At 41.0% G+C, this 12,225-nt stretch overlaps 1 protein-coding gene across 1 annotated transcript in view; it reads left to right on the forward strand.

Moving 5' to 3' along the window:
• Positions 1-5,656: 5,656 nt before the first annotated feature.
• LOC121869551 (protein MON2 homolog) overlaps positions 5,657-12,225 on the forward strand; it is a gene marked incomplete in the record, with an annotated part of 157,970 nt that continues 151,401 nt past the window's right edge. The window contains 1 exon segment of the mRNA XM_042370941.1: positions 5,657-5,859.

Consider the following 12,225-nt stretch of genomic DNA (forward strand, 5'->3'; position numbering starts at 1 on the left):
TGAGCGACCGAGTGTGAGCTCTTTCAACGACTTGACCAACACTGGACCAGGTTCAGGTACAATTCAGGAGCCGGCATGCCCAGTACTTGCCAACAGTGCGTAACAGAGACGTGACCGATCGCCTACGGCTAACGAGCCGATCTTTAGGTGAAGAGGATAAAAAGAATGGAAAAGTAATCAGAGACGTGACCGATCGCCCAAGCGGCTAACGAGCCGATCAGTGGTGAAGAGAATAAAAGTAAAAAGTACTGTATGTGAACCTAACAAAGAGAAAATAGACAAATACAAAGAGAAATTTGACTACTGGCCACATACACTATGCTACTCCTCACCACACAGCAACTCCCAAGCACTGCATTGTACATATCAGTGCCGGACTTAGACCTGTGGGAAGCCCATGGGCAGCCTCTTTGTGGAGGCTCCCCTCATTATAACTTCCCAAGAGGGTGGTGTGGCGAGTGAAGCGAGCCTAAACATCTGGGAGTTCCGGGAGGCGCTGTAAGCCCCGGGAAATTTTGAAATTTGAACACTTCTTTGGAGAATTTTGAAGCCATATGCAGTTATATTGAGGAAATTAGAACATTGCGAAATTTTTAATTAATTGTATATTTATTGATAGTGTACAAATTCCCAACACACACACACACAAAAAAGTGAGACATTGTGGGGTACGATATATTGGTTCACACTCAGGATGGGATGGAGATAGGAAACTCACAATGTGCTCTCTGTATACATGTTGTATTGGATGTACAATGCAGCTTGGTGCTGGGAAGGCAGCATGGTTACAAGCGTTGAGTAGAGAGAGCTGTTTGGTGAGGGTGCTCAGAGGAGGACCACCTTGTGGGTTGCCATGGTCGCCGGCTGGGCGGAAGCCGCCAGGCAGGAGTGGAGGAGGAGGTGTTGCTTGCTGGTTGGTCGCCACGAGATGAGGTCTTATATAGCGGAGGTAGGCGTGGCTTAATAGTTGACCTCAGTCATGTAAGGCGGCGCTGGTTGCTGACCACCACGAGGTATACACTGGGGAAATCGATGGTCAGCTAGTCAGCGACAAACGGCGTTTGTAGGGGAGAATCCACTACAACATGACTGGAGTCATCTGTGTGTTTTCAAGTCGGTTCATCGGAAAACCAGGTATGCATGAATTTCAAGGAGTAGCTAGCCTAATTTCTATCACGCTTCTTGTTGAACATAGTTTTATGTGATGGAATAGATAGACATGAATTTTAAAGAATGAAAATAAAAATAATCCAAATGAATAAACAAAAAAATACTGTAATATGTGGAGGCCCTTGCAGCTGCCACTTGCCCCTCCTGAATCTGGCCCTGTACATATGCTTTTATATATATATATATATATATATATATATATATATATATATATATATATATATATATATATATATATATATATATATATATATATATATATATGTGTGTGTGAGTGTAACTCTATTGAGAGATTCCTTTCACACCTCCATCCTTAGTGCGAGATTTCCCACATGTACGTATGTTTCTGTATGAGCTTAACAGAGAAAAAATAGACAAACACAAAGAGAAATTTGACAATTAGCCCTTGCCACGTTACAGTGGCTTACTTTTTTTTTTTTTTTTTTTTACTTTCCTCTTCACTACTGATCGTCTTGTTAGTTAAGCGTGTGGGGCATGATAGGTTTCACACACAGGATGGGATGGAGAAAGGAAACTCACAATATGCTCTCTGTATACATGTTGTATTGGATGTACAATGCAGCTTGGTGCTGGGAAGGCACATGGTTGCGTTGAGTAGAGAGAGCTGGTTGGTGAGGGTGCTCAGAGGAGGACCAGCTTGTGGGTCGCCATGCTCGCTGGCTGGCGAGGCCACCAGGCAGTAGGAGGAGGAAGTGTTGCTTGAAGACTGGCTGTGTAGAAAGAGATAGGTCACCTTGTACTTGTATTGGGGATTACTGGCCACTTCGCCGTTAGGCTATTTCGGCCGAAGCTGTTTGTTTGCAGATTCATTTTCTTTGGACTTCTTCCTTTTGTTGTTTTTTCTTTTACTTTTCAATTTCCATTCTTCTTCTTGGTCTTGTTCTGGTATATTCTCGTAAACGTCTATAAACGGTGTTAATGTTAATATATCATTTTTTCTTCGGTCTTGTTTAATTTTGGCTTCTTTTTTTTCTGTGGTCTTCTTGGGGTCTTGATTTTTATTTTTTGTGGTCTTGTTCGGGTCTTGATTCGTCTTTTCTTCAGTTTTCATTACAAGGAGAGCCTCCTTGTAGCTCAGTTTTTCCTTACTTCGCAGCTTAGCCACCCTACACTCCTCCCTCCACTTGGGACACTCCCGGTCGGAGGACTGAGGGCCACCACAAGCTGCGCATTTCTTGGCGACCGCCGAGCAGTTGGTGTCCTGGTGCCCGGGTGTCCCGCAACTGGAACAGACCTCCCGATCACGACACTTCCACGCCAGATGGCCGTACCTCTGGCATTTGTAGCATCTTGTTGGTCTTCTTTCATACGGTCTTACTGGGATCTTCTCCCATCCCAGCAAAACGGTGCTTGGTAGCTTCTTGGGGTAGCCAACCAGTGCAGTTGCACTGGTCAGCTTCCGTACTATTGAGAGCTGGTCTCCGATCAGCTCGGCCAGTTCTTCTTTTTCAAGATGTTCAATCTCGGTGTGGGAGATGACTCCCAACACCAAGTTGTCCTCTGTGCCAGCTTCCACTAGTATCTCGATCCCGTTAATTTCTGTTATGTTGGCTATTTGCTGGGCCTGTCCCCATTCCGCGAAGGTGACGATAAGGCCACCACTGTCTCTGCGGACGACCCTTGTTACCCCCGTGATTCCTGAGGAGTCAAAAAACTTCCTCAGGACAAGGAGGTTTAGTTGCTTGCGCGAAGGGCATTTGACTGGGTACAGTCTAACGACCTTCGCCTGGTTACAGGTGAACATTGTCAGGTTCACGTAGTACCTCGGGAGCAGAAAGATCTTACCTCGCCGAGGTGCAGTTCTCGGTATGATAGGTCACCACGAAGTGAGATCTTATATAGTGGAGGTAGGCGTGGCTTAATAGTTGACTTCCGTCATGTAAGGCGGCGCTGGTTGACCTAGACCACGAGGCAACACTGGGGAATTCGCGGGATCGGCTACTCAGCGACAAAAGTGTTTGTAGGGGAGGAATCCACTACAAGAGCTTAAACAGACGGTCACGTCTGTTACGCGTTGTTGGCAAGTAATAATAATAATAATAATTAACGGTTTATTGAAAAAATTCTGCAGCCCGAAGGCTGAAAATATACACTGGACATAAATGACTTATTACATACATTGGTGGTTTAACAAAAGCCTTCATTAGAGAAAGGTAAAGGAACATACAGTGAACATACAGATTAATGTAGGTGTTGAACAGCAAACTCGTAGTGTAGTAACTCCCTCCCAGATGGTGTTAGGAGGGACTCACGTGGTGTAGTAGTTCCCTCACAGATGGTGTTATGAGGGACCTCACGTGGTGTAGTAATTCCCTCACAGATGGTGTGATGAGGGACTTGACGTGGTGTAGTAATTCCCTCACATATGGTGTTATGAGGGACATGTGGTGTAGTAATTCCCTCACAGATGGTGTTATATGAGTGAGGTTTGGTCCCAGGCCTTCCTATCGTAGACGGATTAACACATTGGTGGTTGTTGTTGGGTCTCGCGGGGGCCGTTATCACTGGGTACCTGGGACCTCACTGTGTGAAGGTTAACTTGGGTACGACTGTTACTGTTGAGTTGTTCTCACTGACTTAAGCACTGTTCACCACTGTTCACCTTTGTTTAACACTGGTTCCTTTCCTTTCCTAAATGAAATTGTAACTTCTGGCAAGAACTTGTTGATATTCCGGTGGGGAGGAGGGTTCAGGGGAGGGGGTTGGTATGGGCCAACCAACAGTTGACCTGGCTGCTCCGAGAGGAGCGCCAGGTACGTCTTGACCCTTCGGTGGTCAAGGGATAGTGAGCATGCACCGGCTCCTGAATGTCTAAACCTGCTCCATTGCTGGTCAAGTCTGGTCTTGAAGGAACTCACACTCGGGCCAGGTTAGCGTGGAAATACTATAATGTATACAGTAGTGAATTGTCCCAAAGGTCTAATGAAATAGAGTATTGTAGTGGACGTCTCCCCTACAAACTGCGTATCGCATTCCAATGTGCCGCCTTCCCTAGCAACCAACCAGATGTTACCGTATCTTAGCAACGGAACCAGTCACCGGCGACTTTCTGGGTTTTCCCAACATGACTCATAGCGGCTGCTGCTGGGTATATAAGCTCTGTCTCTCCATTGAGATTCATTCTGACCATTCTTCTTGAACAAGCAACACCTCCTCCTCCGCCGCTGCCTGGCTGCCTTCGCTCCTCCTCGCCTGCCTGGCGGTCCTCGCTCCCGCCAGCGAGCATGGCGACCCACCAGCTGTCCTTCTCTGAGCTTCCTCACCAACCAACTCTCATTCTGGCCCATCTTCCTGAACACGCAACACCTCCTCCAGCAAGCTCCTAGCTGTCCAGCATTCATTCAACCAGGAGGCCAGCAACAGGCAACATCTTCTCTAACGAAGCTCCTGCACATCTACCTCCTTCAACAAGCTACTCACCGAACGTCTCTACTGAGCAGCCCCTCACCACACGGCACCTCCAGCACCAGACTGTCTATCATATAACTTATATATTATACAAGAAAACCACATTAGAGTTTCCTTCCATCCTGAGTGCTAGACAACATTAATATCTCGATACCCCTACAGAATCCATGCCTTTATCTTATCATTCGTAAATTATTATTCCTTTTATTTTCGTCCTTGTTGTGCTTGCAGATGCCTCCCTTATCTTATTTCCCACGTTGTATACAGAACCCTTTACAAGTGCGACTTGGTAATGATATTCTTAAAACTCAATGTATTGTAACTAAGTGGTAATTAACTTATTTACTTCTATGCTAACTACTGACGTAGGCGTAGAATGTTGAAGTCTCTGTTTTGAGTCGACAGCATACATTGGTGCCTGAGAAATTCAAAGTATTTCTCTTCATGGGAGACTAATTATTAGCAGAGGGTTGTAATTTCCAGTTCCGTTGAACTCCTTTAGTCAGTCAGTCAAAGAGTGAAGTGGTGAAAGTTAACTCTTGGTTTTACAATGATACAGTAGTTACAGTATATAAGCAGGCTGTATAACTTTTAATAGCTACCTGCTTAATTGATACTGTCATCTTAAACGTTAACAATTAAATTATATCAATTAGCCAAAATACACTTCGCCAGCAATTTACTAATTTGAATAATCAGTTACGTATATGGCTGTAATGACCCGGCCCTGTAGGCCTGTATTGTTTTAGTTACAATTGAATTTTCTTGCTAACAATGTACTTCAGAATTTTCCTCCTAAGGGTAAAACAATTTTCGTTTCTACCTATGTTGCATTGGTTATTGCAGAAAATTGTAAATTACGTGCATATACTGTAATATTTACTAGATAGCATTAAACTGTTAAAGAAAACAACTTTGTTGATGACAGGAGTTCAAGGCTCGTCAACACATAATTCAGCCATCACCATTGACGTACAATAGAGTTAGAATGTTTTTGGAGTATAAAGAAGGCATTTAGGGTAGGCTAAGGAGCACTTGTCTGTCCAGGAGGAGTGTTGGCTCTCTTACTCCGGATGTAAACAAAGACATCAGTTCACCTATAGGTTGTCACTGCCGAGTATCACTTGCCACCTCAGCTGGGTTTGTTTGGATTCGCATAAAACACACAACATTTGCTTCCACCTCCCAGGAAAATGAATAGAATGGCTTCAAGGGGATGTTACATCGACTGATCGTCATTTTTTAAATTTTCTGTTGAAGGTTAGTAGAGGGAAATTACGATAGACAGGTCAACCATAACCCTGTACAGTAGTTGCCTTGCCTGTACGTGTTATATGAAAGGCTATGGATACATGCCCTTAATGGTAAATTAACGTGGTAATTATTGACGATTGACCCACGGCCTATTTTTCATAGAAAACGATTATAAAAACGTCGCAATTTCACCGTGTTTTATAGTGGACACTCGTAGTTTGTGCAAATGTGGTTGTTTCTAAATTAAACCTGACTTAACCTTAGTTGGTACGAAAAACAAGCTGCAGAAGCGTTGGTAAATTTGCAAATGCACACAACTCTTTTAGAAACTCAAAACTATGTTTTTTCTAGTGTATTTTTGTGTGTTTTGATTGGTTTTGATCTTCATTTCCGTCGGAAATTGCCCGTTTTTTAATTATCTGGGGATTTTGGTGGGGCGTTTTCCGACAAATTATGGCTAAGCGAATACAAAAAAAAAACTAGAAAAACATAAACCTGACGACCTAAAGTAACCTAACCTAACTAACTCACCATATGATGGACTCACTTATTTCTTACCTTATTGGCCTGGTTTTGGTTCGTCATTGGATTCTGAGATTAGTACAGGTTGCTGACGCTGATTCTCGCTTAACGGGGAGTATTGGCTGGCAGCTTGCACGTAGGCCACTATTGAGGTCGGGAGGACACCATGAGATCTAAATAATGCTATAGCTTGTTCGTATTTTCCCCCAAAACGCGCAATCAACTCCATATAATTGAAGTGACACCCATCACAGACTTTCATGGTCGGAAATGAATTTGAATTTCAAAATATGAGACCCAAAATAAAAATCGAATTTGATAGGGCCAAAAAAATACAGCAAATTTAACTACAAATCATTTTAATTGGTGGCTGAAAAAAAAACCGCTTTTGATTGGCTGCGTGATGTGTATGGGAATGCATGCGAGTGACGATTTATGAAGGAGACACGCAGTGTGGGAGGTCGGGTAGGCGATAATGGCGGAAGATTATTGGAAGAAAATAGGGAAACATTTTGGATGTGCTATCTCCGTAATTATACGTTTGTGACGGTAATGTAATAGAAGAAGTTTATCTTATAATTAACGTCTTTTTTTAATATGATAATATATTTTGGGTAGGAAAGTTGTGTGCGCAAATACAAAAATACCGAAGCGTTGTTAGAAGACATCGCCTACCTAAGCAAACAAACCTACCTAACCATACCCAACTTTGTAGCCGTGGTATATTAAACAGAAAGAACTTACTGTGATATGGTGTAATAATACAGTTTTTGTGGATGTGAGAGCAGCCTGGGTGGGGGGGGGGGGGTTTAAAATGTCAATATCATTGGCTGGGTCCAATTTCAATTCTGCACTGGTCTTTGTTTGGATATTAAAAATATCTTTTTCTGATGTTATATGACGAGTTTCGAACGAATTTGATATTCATTTCAGCGTGAAGTCAATAGTATTGAGATACCCCTACCCATCAATCTTAACAACTTTTTTTATTCGAGTAAATCACATAAATATAATGCCAACCAACCAACAAAACCAAACCTAACCTGACCTGACCTGACCTAACCTAACACTATTTTTCTGATGAAACTGCAATTGACGTAAAATAATCTCTATCACAATGTCGACACAATTCTTTTCACCTGCACCTGTTCAGCCATATCTGGTTATTCTGGTACTGCAAAATCAAATCTCCGTTCCCGACACACCCACGCATTGTTCATTGGCTAAGACAAAAAACTCTTGCCCAATTACACCCCTGTATAAGTCTCCTATCGTTATAGCCAATAAGAAACTCCCACACCACCCCCCGCACATGTGCTGTAGATGCTTAAGAAACCAACTCGGAGGTAAGGAGCACTGCTTGATGTGTGGTCAGACCTTCTCTGTGAGACGTAAACAACAAATGGCGACACTTGTGACTGACCAATCTAATAATACAGGGTATTGAAAAAAATATTTCGGTTATCCTTAATTTCTGGCGGAAATATCATAGAAGAAAAGGTCTTAGAATTGTCTAAACATTACGAAAAACATACTCTAGTATTAACAGCGAGAGAAAGACCTGTGCATGACTGAAATTTCACTATTGGCTGTTTAGATATTAGTATGAGATGTCACCGCCGCATTATCCCCGAGAAGACAAAGTAGTGTGCACCTAGGGGCCTAATTATTTACCAAACAAAGCATTTGCACAAGAAATAATTATCATATCAGAACTCACTGTTGAAAATAGAGTAAGAAAATAAACAGTAAAACAAATAACTCGTCCACAGGTCAGTCATCAATATTAACACTTTTCTTCAATGGTATTTCTTCCACTCATGATTACTTTCAGAGAAAATTGCCCCAAAAATGAAAATTGTTGTATTTTTCTAAATTGTTGGAAGTTGAAATTGTTTTTGATGTGTTTTGAACGAATCTGATTTTAATTTCTGCCGCTAATCATTTTTTGAGATAAACCCCCCCCCCCTTATCCAACGATAATGGGGAATCCTAGGCCCAATGGGAACCAGGGGTTTTGGGTGGGGGAAAATATATATATTTTTTTAATTTGCAATAGAAATGAAGGTCAGAATAATTCAAAACCTAACCTAACCCTAAACCTAACCTATCCACCTGTGTGTTTACCTTAATTAGACTCAGAAGTTGGGGTCATCGGGGTCCTCTTCCTCGTCATCCACAGGTTGCAGCAATTCTCCTTCCACAGTACCAAAGGTGTTTGTCAGCTTTATAGCTACAGGGATGGTTACAGTTCACACAAGTAACCTCAGTTGGAAAAACACAGTGTTTGTGGGGAAATTTCAACGTCTCGCCGTCCTTACCGTAAAATTCTACGTGAAATCTTGCGATGGTTTGGAAATAATTAACATCACAGCTATTGCATGATGAAGTCATCTTAGAACTAAAATCAAATTCAAGCGGGTAGCAGCAGGGGGGCCTATACCAAGCTGTCATTGGTTGATCCAAAATCATACCCACAATTAACATCCAAAGAACAACTGCGCATGCGTCAGACTTTAGGACGTGTGGAATACAGCGACTAACCAACACACGAACACACAGAAGCTCTCCTGGATGGCGTTAACATCAACAAGAACTTAGAGAAAATAAGGTGATTTTCCAAAATTTTATTTCGATTCTCTCTGAAAGTAATCATAAGGGAAAGAAATACTATAGAAGAAAGGTGTCTTAGAATTGTTTAAACTACTGATTCCAAAACTTAAAATCCTAAAAATTGCTGGATGACTCAAACAATAATAATACTCCTATTAGTCTCACTGTTTTAGGGGACAGTGAAATGTAGACATATTGCTTTTAATGTTTTTGTAATCAAGTTCAGGCAGTCACAGTTAAACATGCTAAGGTCAGGTTATTGGTTGTAGGAATCAGCTTTTAGGGAAGACGAGATATGATCATGACAAATCGCTCATTGATTTTATTGATTTACTGTATATATAAAAAATATAAATGAACACCCGTAGTATTTTCAGGAAGCTTCAAGGACTTTTACCATTTGTTAATGATAATATTCTATGTTTGCATTGTTATCTTGTATTCACAGCCTTACAATCAGGAGCACTTCTGTGTACAAGCCCAGCGAGATTGAGAACTCCCTGAAGCACTAGATATTACTGTACACTTCTACATTATTACTTTCTGGGTTGGGTTTCAGGGTACTGTATTTAATGAAATGTGACAGATGTCTGAAAACCCTATTGTGACATGTAACCTAACTGTTTAACGTATCCTATCTGAAACAGGAAAATACAGTAATATAAAAGATATTTTATTTTGGGGAAATATAATAGCAGTGACCCCAATTCTGCCACACTTTGAGGTAATTTGGTTCTCTTATATTTATTTGAGTAAATGAACACAGAACTGACTTCAAAACAACAAATGAACACAGAACTGACTTCAAAACAACAAATGAACACAGAGCTGGCTTCTAAGCATAGACTTTCAACATTCAAAATAAATTCTACAAATTTCAAACACATTATTCAATGGTGAGATCATTATACAATGCAAAATACAAGTAAACAGTGTAGAAATTTTAACATCATCATTGCTTTGCTAATGAATAGGAGAATATTAAATCACAAATTAGAGACTAATGAATCCCAAATGATACACACATCAGCTATAACAAAAAATATATTCACAGTTGAAATTAAATCAGAAAAGAATGCTGTGAAAGCTTTAGTGCATCATTTTACTGCAAATATTTTCTTTGAACAACAAGAGGTTTATTATGATCAATGATTTATCTAATATTTCTTCACTGCATTATACATCAGTTTCAAACACATCACGGTTCTCGAGGGTTTTGAAACTTATATAATCGTGGTTGCACTTGTATTTTTTCCCAAATAATCGACAGCCCACACACATTTATCAGCGTTCTTCGGGAACAGAAGCTTGCCAACATAATAGAACGTTTTCTGTGAAGAACCTCCTCTGAATGCCACAAGTACAAAGTCATCTTGCTTAAGTTATGGTTTGATTCCCATGTCTTCAACAGTTTCATCTGATACTTCACTTAAATTGTCCTCAACATCATCCTATTCATCAGCATCAATGCTACTGGTACTGTCAGAGTCTGAAGATAATTCCTCACATTTCGGTTCCCATCCTTTGCATTGACGTTTTGATGGCTGTCCAGACTCTTGGGCTGTAGGGGAACAGGAATGTGGTCCTAAAAAGTCCTCTGGGTTTACACCTTGGCCAGGTTTTACATTTATCCTCTTGCCCTGCTCTCTTCATGGTGCACTGGACTCTGCTTGTCGCCAATTCTTTAGATGGTCAAATAACAGATCAGTGCCATGTTGTTGTGAGGTATGGCATCTGGGAGTTCCTGGTTTACTTTTCTTATGATCTTTGAGAGTTGAAAGGGATAATACCATATCCCCTGAATCCACCTTTAATCAGGTCAGCCATATGATCTCGATAGGGATCTTCTTCCCTGTCCCTTTTTTCATGCTGTCGGTACCTGATACCAATCCTGTGTCATAAGTCCGTACACTCCCACATCTAGTGGCTAAAGAAGGCCAGTGCTATTTGGTAGGAGGAAAACATTCTTGATGTTAAAGCTCTACAAAGTTTCAGCACTTCACAACTGAAATGGGATGCAAAGTTGTCCCCTATAACAACCTTTGAATCATTTTCTGGTAAACTTCTAATAAATGGTATGATTATCCTCTTAGACCAATCCTCAAAGCAAAACTTATCGAACCATCCTGATTTTGTTCTGTTGTATACAGTGCCAAGAGGCCCACCAGTTGTCCAAGTGTTCATGAGGTGTTGTGACTTATACACAACATAAGGGGGTAAAAGTTTTCCATCTGCTGCACACGAAAACATGAGAGATGCTAGACTTTGAGGTATTTATTGCACGTGTTGGATGTTTACAACACTTACGGTATATCATTCGCCTTTAGGGTCGTTTGATCAATTGGTTTCGTCAAAGTTTATTATGTTGGCAGGGGGGGACATTTTTCAGTGTAATTTTTAGGTTATCAAAGAACTTACGCACTTCACCTTCAGAGACTGCAGCTCTTTTGCGACTTACATTTTGGAAAAATCTTTCGCTTATAAGATTCTTATGCCTTTGTAAAAACCCACTAGCTCCTTCTTTACCAGGCCTCCCATTTTTAAACTGAGGAACAGGTCTCCAGTGCTGTTGATGTATGATTGGACAAAATCACACAGTACATCCTGATCATGTGCATACCCAAAATCTGCTAATGTTGCCAAATTCTATGCAATGACTAATTCTTCATGAGGCAGCAGTGCTGTCTTGCATCTAATTTTCCCAGGTTCCTGAATATCTCTGTGGGTCAGATGTTGAAGAGTAGTATTTGGAATATCGAATTCCTTGGCTGCTGTGCGAATGGTCATACCATTCCTGATGGCCTTGAGTGCAGCAGCCCTTGCTTCTGGGGTGTACCTCAACTTGGGGCTGCCAAGAACAGGCTTGTAGGTCCTTGGCATGGCTGAAAAGAACAAGTACGCTACATGTATAAGCACACACCATACACAATTGAATTACAGTACTGTATATGAAATGTGTGTGATTATATCGAATGTGAATTTATAGTAGTTACATGCCCCAAATTACCCTATTTATATTTATAGGATGGTCAATCAGAATATATGCACATCAGAGACAAGAAATTTTTAGAAATTACCTTTATAAATGAGTTCTTCACACAGAGTCTTGTCTCTTTAGCTCCAGTTCATCTTGGTATAAGCGTAGAAAGTATTTCTTATACAGAAATTTCTTTGCAAAACAGCAATTAAATTTTCATTCCTGAAAAAAATAAAATAAATTGTACTAGAAGTTAAAAA

This window comes from Homarus americanus, unplaced genomic scaffold, assembly GCF_018991925.1.
Source record: "Homarus americanus isolate GMGI-L3 unplaced genomic scaffold, GMGI_Hamer_2.0 scaffold32583, whole genome shotgun sequence".
In the NCBI taxonomy this organism is placed as follows: Eukaryota; Metazoa; Arthropoda; class Malacostraca; order Decapoda; family Nephropidae; genus Homarus; species Homarus americanus.